The 10,935-nt window shown below is 35.8% G+C and overlaps 1 non-coding gene across 1 annotated transcript; it reads right to left on the reverse strand.

Moving 5' to 3' along the window:
* On the reverse strand, positions 1–72 carry TRNAM-CAU (transfer RNA methionine (anticodon CAU)). The gene has a single exon. It is a non-coding gene; the product is annotated as a tRNA-Met (tRNA).
* Between the last annotated feature and the right edge of the window lie 10,863 nt (positions 73–10,935).

The raw sequence follows: 10,935 nt of genomic DNA on the forward strand, positions 1-10,935 counted from the left end.
TAGCAGAGCGTGGTTTCGATCCACGGACCTCTGGGTTATGGGCCCAGCACGCTTCCACTGCGCCACTCTGCTCTGTTTGACATGTTTTATTCATTTGTTAAATCTGATTTCATGTAGTACTTGAAGTCTAAGAAAACTATTTTGATCTTTCAAATATTGAACCTGAAGAAAAGGCGCACAAGCACAACCACATACCTATATACATGAGTGTGTGTTTGTGTGTATATATATATATATATATATATATATATATATATATATATATATATATATATATATATATATATATATATGTAGATGTAGAGTATATATATATATATATATATATATACATATATATATATATATATATATATATATATATATATATATATATATATATATTTATATTATATTATATATTTGTATATAGAAGATGACATATTTGTCACACACACACATATATATATAAGATATATATATATATATATATATATATATATATATATATATATATATATGTGTGTGTGTGTGTGTGTGTGTGTATGTATATATGTGTATATATATATATATATATATATATATATATATATATATATATATATAGCATATAGTATATATATATATATATATATATATATATATATATATATATATATATTATATTATATATATATATATATATATATATATATATATATATATATATATATATATATATATATATATATACATATATATATGTATATATATATATATATATATATATATATATATATATATATATATATATATATATATATATATTTTTTTTATATGTTTCTGGTGCAGGTGGATCTTATGACTCCACAATTATTACTTTACTCGGAAATGGCCTTGTAAGATACCCAGGACATATAAAAACACAAACAAAAAGAAGTACACGGAGCGAGGCCTTCACTAGGGAAGCGTGTGAAACACGTGGATATAAAAATAGTTATATTTATAGCACACAAGGTCAAAGGGAAAATTAACTGAAACACGGTAATTATTGCGAGAAGTCCTCCCGGAAGAGGAGGGGAGCTGAGGAATGCCAGGAACACAGACCAAGGATACCCTGCTACAGGCGTCTTTCTGAAACGATATTTGGACCCACGTTACACATCTAATGCTGGAATTTGGGGATTGAATTACTCGGGGGTGCACTGAAGGCGCCAAGGACTCCCCGAGGCGTTACTTGTGACTCAGAGGAAAGAAGCTGTGAACACGTGGGCCTGGCTTGAACCAAGGAATATCAGGGAACACAAAGTTATAGGCCCAGAGATTAATAAATGCAAAAGGGCTAAGTAATCGACTAGTAACCTGCTTAGTACACTACATTTGTAGGGGCGAGGGCTGACGACGTCTTCTGCCGAACCACGGTGGGAGCGTGGACAAATGGTAGCTTCCTCCGTATTTCTTCGTCGTGATTGGGCGAGAAAAGCCTTTGATGATGAAAAGGCCGCCATTTAATGTCAAATGCGTTTGGGAGACTGCAATCCCCTTTTCAGTCTTCTAAGGCCACATGGAATGGAACACGGGGCACACAGGGCGCGATGGGGATCCACGTGGCGGGCGAGCGGAAGATGATGGCAGGGGCAAGGCGGCCTTATAGAGGCGTGGGCTGCTTGGCTTAAACTACAGCGACCGTGTGAGAGAGCTGTCCTGGCCCTGACCTTATTGCTTCTGGACAGGGTAGGGGTGGGGCGATGTCCTGACCTAGTCGCTGACGATATATCATAGAAATGATCTACTTCCTGTACCAAAGAAAACAGTGCAAAGCCAGATTGTCCTCAAACACATTTCTGGAGCCCCTATACCCCGACCTTCAAAGGTTCAAACCAACCCAAAGCAGTGTGAAAGGAGAACAGTTTCCTTTAGCGTATTTTGGCGCTACTTCCTTACAGCTCCTCTGGCAAGATAATATTCACACCCCATAAACGGGTGCGACATTGACAACAGCAAAATGATGAAGAAAACATTCGACTTTATTCTATCTTTTTGCTTTGCTGCAAAACCTTTACTTTACTTTATTTAAAACTTGATGCCACACTAATCAATAACAAAACTGAAGGTTTACTTTAGGAGCAGGGTGCAATTAGAATATACTATAAAAAGGGTGAACTGTTTGCAAATTAATTATTGCTCAAATACTTGAAAGTAATTGTTTCACCCATTCTTTATTCGATTTACTTAAATGGGGCAATAAGGCACCAAAAGAAAATAAACAAAGAACACTTCAAAATTTCAAAATAACAACAAAATAAAACATACAAGGCAGAATTTAAAAGGAAACAAAATGTAAACCCACTGATTCCTTAATGCCATATCCTGAATTACAGGCATGTTATTAGTCAGCCTGAAGAGGCGGTATCTGTGACAATACATTGTAGGTATTAAATACACTTTACCAAAATTGTAATAATAGAATTCAATTTCTTTCTTTTTCAATCGACCTCCAATTGTTCACAAGCTCGACGAGCATAACTAATATTTCCCACGAACGCTAATCTGAAGGACAAGAACTTGACACAGAGCAGAGATTATCGCGTGGTTTTAATTCGCCAACCTAAACGACGCCACCTTTATTGCCCAGCTAACTCGGTGTAAGCTATAAATAGACTACTCGACTTATAAATGGGAAGATAAACAAATGAAGGAAACATAGGCTAACATCTCTCCACAGGAATAACTCAACAAAAAACAAATATAAAAAAGGAAACTACACAGAACAACAACGAAGGATATTACTCATCAAAGGGCGGCTGCACCAGGTGATTAAAAAGGCAACGTTAAAATTATAAGGGCAGGAGTCTTGTGACTCAAGATTCGTAAAAAAAGAAAAGATTAAATGCAAAGTAAATATACGTAGAAAATGGCGATAACAGAGAGTATTATGATTTACTTTCTTTATTTCTAACTTCCGTCGCCAACAGACGACGGTCAGAGCTAAACTTCAGCCCAAGGGCGGGGAAAGAAACCAAAGGGCGCCGACCCTTCAGGAAAAGTTGACACGCCTGCCTTGTGCCAAAGGACGGGGCGCAGGGCGTGCCACTTCCCACTCTGTCTCTCTTATCACTTCAAAATAAAAAATGATTTATACATTCCAAAAGGATGATATCCCATATATTAACTGCCGCCATGTGGTAAGTAAGGAAAAAGTGTGAAGGAAAGATCGATGAGAAGGATGAGGGAGTAGAATTCCAAAGGAAAGGAAGAAGATAGCGGAAGGCCCTGGCATCCTCCTGGATGAGCAGCAAGACGTTCAAAGATGAAGAAGTTTCCTCCTGTTACACCTTTCAAACCTTCCTGTCAATTTCCCTTTCAACGCTGAATGACCTCTTAGGTCCCAGCACTTAGCCGTTGGCGTAAATTCTATAAGTCAGTCCATTCAGCCGAAGTTACCATGTGCAGCTTTAACGGTATGCTTTCGTGAGACGTTTTTCTTCGTTGCGTGAGGATGAAAGAAAATTAATTATATTTTTACTTATGGAAGTCACCAGTCATAATTCTCCGTAGGGGTGTAGTGCCGTCAGTGCATCACATGCGGTGCATGTAGGTATTACCTGAAGTTCTTAGCGACGTCCCTTCGGCCCCTAGCTGCAATCACACCCGTTCCTATACTGTACCTCCGTTCATATTCTTTTTCTTCCATTATACTTTCTACCCTCTCCTCACAATTGTTTCATAATGCAACTGTGAGGTTTCCCCCCTGTTACATCTTTAAAACCCTATTCCTCTCAATTTCCCTTTCAGTGCTGAATGGCTTCATAGGTCCCAGTGCTTGGCTTTTGGCCTAAATTTTATATTCCATTCCACCATTCAATTAAATTTTTTTTTAACAAACTGACAGTGAAATGCAACTCGAAATAAAGGTTCATTAGTTACGGTAACAAATCGGCAAACAGCCATTTCTCGATTGTTTATATCATTTCTTTCTGCTGTCTTCGCCTGTGTTTTGGTGAGCATTGGTTACTGAAACAGTAAGTGGCTGTTAATTATAAGAAATAGTAATGAGTTTTTAGACAAGCCAATAAGTTTGGTTAGCCCGATTGAATGTACAGCCATCCGTATTTGGGTGCGCATAGGCTATGCTTACGCACTCGCATCGTATTATGAAAACTCTCTACCTCTCTCTCTCTCTCTCTCTCTCTTTCTCTCTCTCTCTCTCTCTCTCTCTCTCTCATTCTTTATAGGGCATGGTTTACCGTTCTCTCTCTCCTATATTCTTCGTAATGTACAGTGTCAGTACCTCAGAGTATGAGTCTGTATAGTAATTACTTACTGTACTGCAGATTGAAGGCCCTACCTGCAACCACCTTTAAGTGTGTAGTGTTTTGTGAGATAGGTTACAACAAAAATGTTTGTAACAGTTTTTATATTGCAACTGTGATTTTTGTGTATTTTACACGATTCTTGTGTATTTTCCTTGTCTCGCTGAATGACCATATCCAGTATCAGTAAGTAGGTTGAACTATAGCAATCAGCTTTTTTTTTTTTTGCGTTTAGTTAAACTGTCCAGTATTACGTTGTATGTAACTTTAGAATCAGTTCATTTTGCAGATATACATGTGAAACTGAACAAGTGAATAAATATTTTACAATTGAATGAGATTATCAAAACGCCAATTAGGATAAGCTGTTTATGCTTTCAAATGGAATGCTGTCCACTGAAGCTAAGTGAGTTGCTCCAGGGTACAGTATTATGTTGGCTATTTACCAAGCTTTGTTACTTGGCAGATTTCGTTACTTCCAGAGAGGTCAGACCCCAAACTGTTCGTTAAGTTGAGGTGTGCAAATTGGTCACTATATACAGTATATATATATATATATATATATGTATATGTATATATATATATATTATATATATATATGTATATATAATATTTATATAATATATGATATAATATACTAATGTAATATAATATACATTCGCTAAAGTCCATAAACATGGGAAAGAAGATAGAAATGCTAATTTAACGTAGAGGGGAGAATGCGTTGAGCATTGCGTATCAGAATAGTATATCTAACCCATTTTAAACAATAACGATTTTTAGCACTGCACCCAAGCTTTCTATATAACAGCTGGAATCTCACAATCCAGGCGATGAAAGTGTATGGAAATAAGAATGTTAGTTTTCCTTTAAATACTGTAAGGTAAAGATAGGTTAATTGCTGTTTGGTTCTTGACATAGATTCTTGTAATTAGTCGTCTTAATGGAAGTGGCTTTAGACATCTGACCTTTAAAACAACACGCACTACCGTACAAAAATCCTTGGTGCATCGTCTTCTTAAATGTGATTGCTACTGCCTAAATTATTAAAAATAGCATTATTTTGATTTGCGTTTATTGCTGGTGTTCAAATTTCCCAAAGACAAAGTTTCCCGTATACTCGCTCAATTCACCTCCCATGGTACAATGTCAAAACTAAAAACATTTCAGTTGATTTATCCAGACGGAAGAACAATTCTGCCATTTACCACCTGTTCAACAGGACCGTTCCTGTACTCACTGTCCATTTAAGATTCACGCAGCTCTATCACTCCGGAGCTTGATTAGCCTATATCTCTTACGAGAACCTAAAAATTATGCTAGGCATTGTTGGGGCATAAAGAAACAAGAAGTGTTTATGATAAGGAAAGGCTGTTATTTCATTCAAATAGAGCAAAAATCTTGGTCCATGCATTTTGTTGCGGCTTCAAACTTCAAAGACACATTTCAGTCGTTGGGCTGCCAATGAATATGCAGCTAGGCTATTTTTTAAAATTGTTTGTTAACATGTAATATTTCTAATCACGTTGCACATGGTACAATAAAAATGAAAGTTTTTATTCATTCCAAAGAGAATTTGTTAATAGCTCTCTTCCCAGTATTTTCTGCCATTAGATTAGTGTGCCTCCTTTTATGCCAGCCGGGATCTTGCTCCTGAGAAGCCTAAAACAAATCACAGCAGAATTAAATTGTAATGTGAATTTTAAATTTAGCTTTCATATGAAAAATTAAACAGTCTTATGAAGTCAAATTTCGGTTTACATTTCAACAGTAAATAAATTAACAGCTAACACGCTAAAAATATGAATTGCAACAATAAGAATAAAGGCTACTTCCCCATACAAAATATCACATTCCAACTTTGTTATTTCTGATGTATGCTGTATTGCAAATATGTATAAATTTGATCTTTTATGCGCATTGGCCTTGACAATTAAAGCTTTATGATAGCTTAATAGGAAGGGCAGAAATTCGTTTCAGCTACTGTTAGGCTATACTTTTGTGTTTGAAATACTGTAGCACGCCTAATTAATTTTTCTTTCTTGTTCTTCAGCCTGTCAGTTGAGGAATCCATTTCCCATAACAATGGTCTTCCTGTTGTAGATAACCAGATGCTTGATATTTTGCAATAGAAAAATGTCTTTATATCTCTACCTTAGTTGGTTAGCTGAAAAATAGATAATATGGTTTTACAACGCCTTTTAACAAAGATAAATGAAATGGGCTTTACTGACAAACCTGAGGTCTCAGAGCACGTTTTCTGTGTAAGCATGCATATATGACCTGATTTCTGATCAAAAAGTTTTCTATAGAAATAAAAATAAATCGGAGACAAAGTTCGTCATTTAATAGTAGAATGTTATTATCCTAATATTAAGGTAATCTAGAATATTGTTCATTTTCCTTTACCTACACAAACACTTGAATAGTGCGCCATATTTTTTTTCTCTCTCTCTCTTTTCTGGATGATGGGGAGTGTGGCATCCAGTACTCAGTGTTGAAGGACAGGTACAGTTTCTGGGAGGGCTTTGGCACTTCTAGTGATTAGATGATGGATACATCAGGTAGCAGTAGCAGTTCTTATGACGTCATGGATAGCAGAAGCTTGTTTCTTTTTCCATGAACTCCTCTAATAGTTGGCGCCTGCCTCTAATCTTCAACAGTAGAATACCCTCAGGTTCTACATCACCATTCATCTAATCGTCTCCAAAATCCAGCTACCCAGTGATTTTTTTTTTTATGGTCTGTTTCCAGTTTGTCACTATAATTTTACTCATGGAATTAACATAAAATTTGGGCCAAAGGCCAAGCGCTGGGACCTATGAAGCCATTCAGTGCTGAAATGGAAATTGAAGGTAAAGGAGGTTTGAAAGGTGTAACAGGAGAAAACCTCGCAGTTGCGCCATGAGACAATTGGTAGGAGAGGGTTGAAAGTAAGATGGAAGAAAGATAATATGAAGGGAGGTCAAGTAAAAGGGTGAAAGGGGTTGCAGCTAGGGGCCAAAGGGACACTGCAAAGAATCTTTAGTAATTCCTACAGTGCACCGCGTCAAGTGCACTGGTGGCACTATCCCCCTTGCTGGGAAACTTGTACTCATGCTTTTATTCCAAGGCAGGGTCTTGCTTACTGTAAAATAAATTTAAGTCAGACCTAGATTTCATATCTCTTTTCTGTCATTCTTTGGCAGAAACTAGCTTACCCTTTAACAGAGATCTTTGCTTACTTCTCACTAACACATTTTGTATACAACACCAAGTGGCTCCATTCCACCCACAATATTATTATAGAAAGAAATGAGGCACTTGCCATATCATGTTTGTGTGAGATGGATCCCATGCTCTAACACCCTATAAAGTTCCCATATTGTCGTTCTTGATCTCTTTTTTTTCCTCAAAACTTCAACATTGCCTAACGAAACATCTTTCATTTCTGGATCTGAGGATCATTGCTAATGTTCTTAAATTCAGCTGACGCCATACTGTCGACAGTTCTCTTGATACACACCAGTTATGGTATTGAGAGAATTCCATGTGGGCTGACACACAGACCTTTATTACTCACTTTCCATGCAGAATATGTTGAATTTAGTAGCTCAGACCTTAATCATTTAGCAATTAATGTACGTGAGGTTTTAGATCTGAAGTAATGGAATGTGTCCAATCTTCTACTGTAAAGTAGATGATACATACAAACTTTCAGAATACAAACTTCCATGTCTACACAATGTTTAGGATATATAATCTTTATTTAATGTTTTCATGGGCCCTTTTTAAGGAATTGTTATAGATTTTCTGTATTATAAAACTTATTTTGTGTACACTGCTTGATGCCAGTCTCAGAATAAGAAAAAGCTTGCTCTAAATCTTCAGTGCAGTGGAATTGGCTCCTAATGATAATTTTACCAAAATAATAATATAGCCTACATTGAAACCTAGTTGTACAGATATGAGAAATTATTATTGGAAATTTTTGCCTTTTTAAACATATATATTTTTTCAGAAACAGGTAAATCAGTGAAAGAAATGTCAAATGCAACCTTTATTTTTGTTCTCAATAAATACAGTTTAGGAAAAATAAATTTCCCCTCATATTTCGGTATTATTATTATTTTATTATTATTTTTGTAATTTCACTGAGTTTGAAAAATTTCAAATCATGGATGTTCATGCAGTGCTCACTGTCCTTTGGAGTAGTGTTTAGTTAACCATCTGTTTTCCAGCAATGTGATAACTGCTGTTTTTACGTCTTAGGAATATAGCCTTCAAGTAAACCTCTTATCCATTAGCCTGACTAACAATAAATGCCTAGAATAGGATACTAGATCAATAAAATTTTCATACTAGGATACAATTTTATTTTTACTAAACAAAGGCACCTAAGCTAGGATGTTTTATCTAAAATTCCTTGGTAGGATATAACTACTCAACAAAGAATCAGGCTAGGATACAGTATCTAAAATGCCCAAGTAGGCTGCATTTTGTTTTTTTTGACTGGTCTGAGAAGAAACCTAGGAAAGGGTACTGCACCTGAAGTTCCCTAGTAGGCTACAGTATTTCTTCGACCACTCAACAAAGAAGCCTAGGCTAGGATACTGTATCTAAAATTATGTAGTAGGTAAATGATTTTTCAATTACTCAAAAAGAACCTAGACTAAAAGACTGCGTCTGGCGTTCTGTAGTAAGCTACAATGTTTCATAACTACTCAGCAAAAAAGTTTAGGCTAGAATACTGCATCTAAATGTCCTGAGCAGTTTACAATTTTTTTTCACTACCAAACAGCATGTAACCAAGGGATTTAGAGCCGATGAAACACGATTTGTTGGCAACACCTTTTATCAAAGCAGTGGATAAAGTGAAAGTTGGCAAGTGTATATTTTATAACCCTACCTAATTTTTGCAAGTTGAATAGTTCTGGTACTTATCAAAGTAAAAGTGGGTTTCTGGCAGAGCCATCAAAATCGCAGGTGAGGGTTTTGAACACAATAGTGACGTTAACCTATGACGTCTGGGCTCCACCCACAGTGAAGAGAAGTTTACATATAAAAACGTCTCTTCACTGTGGTTCTTCTATACTTGCCGGTGACGTATTCACTAAATGATATTAGTACCCATCCTAGGCTTTGATATCAATGATGGCGAGTAGGATTTGTCATCGTTCCTTGAATGCATTATCATTCTCAATAATTTTATTATTATTATTATTATTATTATTATTATTATTATTATTATTATTATTATTATTATTATTTTGTGGAGGTTTCATCGCAGCTTCTACAGCAGTTGCTGGAACTAAGTTGTTAGCTTGGAATTCTTCCATTTTCTTGATATTTGTATTGTTTCTATTTTACAAATAATTCAGTGTATGTAATTCATCCACATAACCAGTCTATAGCTCATTTGTTAGATCTACATCTATTCAGGGCAGAATACAAAAAGACAATCTGATTTGTTTTACCTCAGGTTTCGACACTGTAGCCTTTTATTTGCTGCAGCAAGAGATTAATGGTGCCAGGTAACAATCACCCACTATAGAAATAATTTCCTATTCACACTATAGTAAATCTTGCCACGGGTCTTCTTGCTTGTATACAAAGTGGCTTGCCACTGGTCTTCTTGCTTGCATATAAAGTGGTAAGTCGTAGCACAAATGCAGTCTTGCAACCACGGGGACAATTCCATATCCTGCTGGCCATTAACGAATTCACCTGTTAGTGACTTACTGCCTATTTGGTGGATGGGCGGAGCCTCATGACGTCATATTATGTTTACGTCACGAATGGTTTTAGGATCCTTGTCTGTAATTTTCTCGGTTCTGGCATCGGCGCCTTCATTTTACTCTATACATATCAAAACTATCGAACTTAGGTACTAAATAATACTTGCAAAAATTAGGCAGGGTTATAAAATATACACTTGCCAACTTTCTCCTTTATCCGATGCTTTGATAAAAGGCTTTGCCGAAAAACCGTGTTTCATCGGCTCTGAATCCCTTTAGTAGTTCATATTAATTTATACTCATTGACGTTATCCAGCACGATGCTTCCTACATAGTTGCCCACTTCCACTATGTTCTATGTTACCTGTGTAAAAATCTTTCATTGGAGGTATAAAACTACCAGGAATTACTGATTGCCAAAACTCGAGGAATTTGCCATATAATAGGCAAAAAAGCTAACTTGAATTGAAAAATTACATGTACTATTGTATGTAAGTTTAACTAAAAAGAACCTTTATCTATTCAGAATATTTATAAGATTGTGATATATATTCAGCCTCATGCAGTACACACATACACACACACACACACATACATACATATATATATATATATATATATATATATATATATATATATATATATATATATATATATATATATGAAACTATGAATAAACAAAGCACTTAATGTTAAAATTGTGTATATTGGTTTGAAGGTTAAAATTAAAGACTAGAATTCAAGTCCAGAGAGGCTGCAGACATTATCAGTAACTGATCAAATGTGTTCTGTTTTGGTTTTAAACTCGTTTATTGTCACCCAGATGGCAGTAGCTGTTGGGCTGCAAGTAAGGTCTCAGGTTATTCTCGAGTTATAGGTGGAAGATAGATTATGTCTTTTAGGTGTACCAGAGACTTTCTGGGTGTACCACTGAACTGTAAGTTGTC

The sequence above is a fragment of the Macrobrachium rosenbergii genome, chromosome 27 (genome assembly GCF_040412425.1).
Source record: "Macrobrachium rosenbergii isolate ZJJX-2024 chromosome 27, ASM4041242v1, whole genome shotgun sequence".
Taxonomy (NCBI): domain Eukaryota; kingdom Metazoa; phylum Arthropoda; class Malacostraca; order Decapoda; family Palaemonidae; genus Macrobrachium; species Macrobrachium rosenbergii.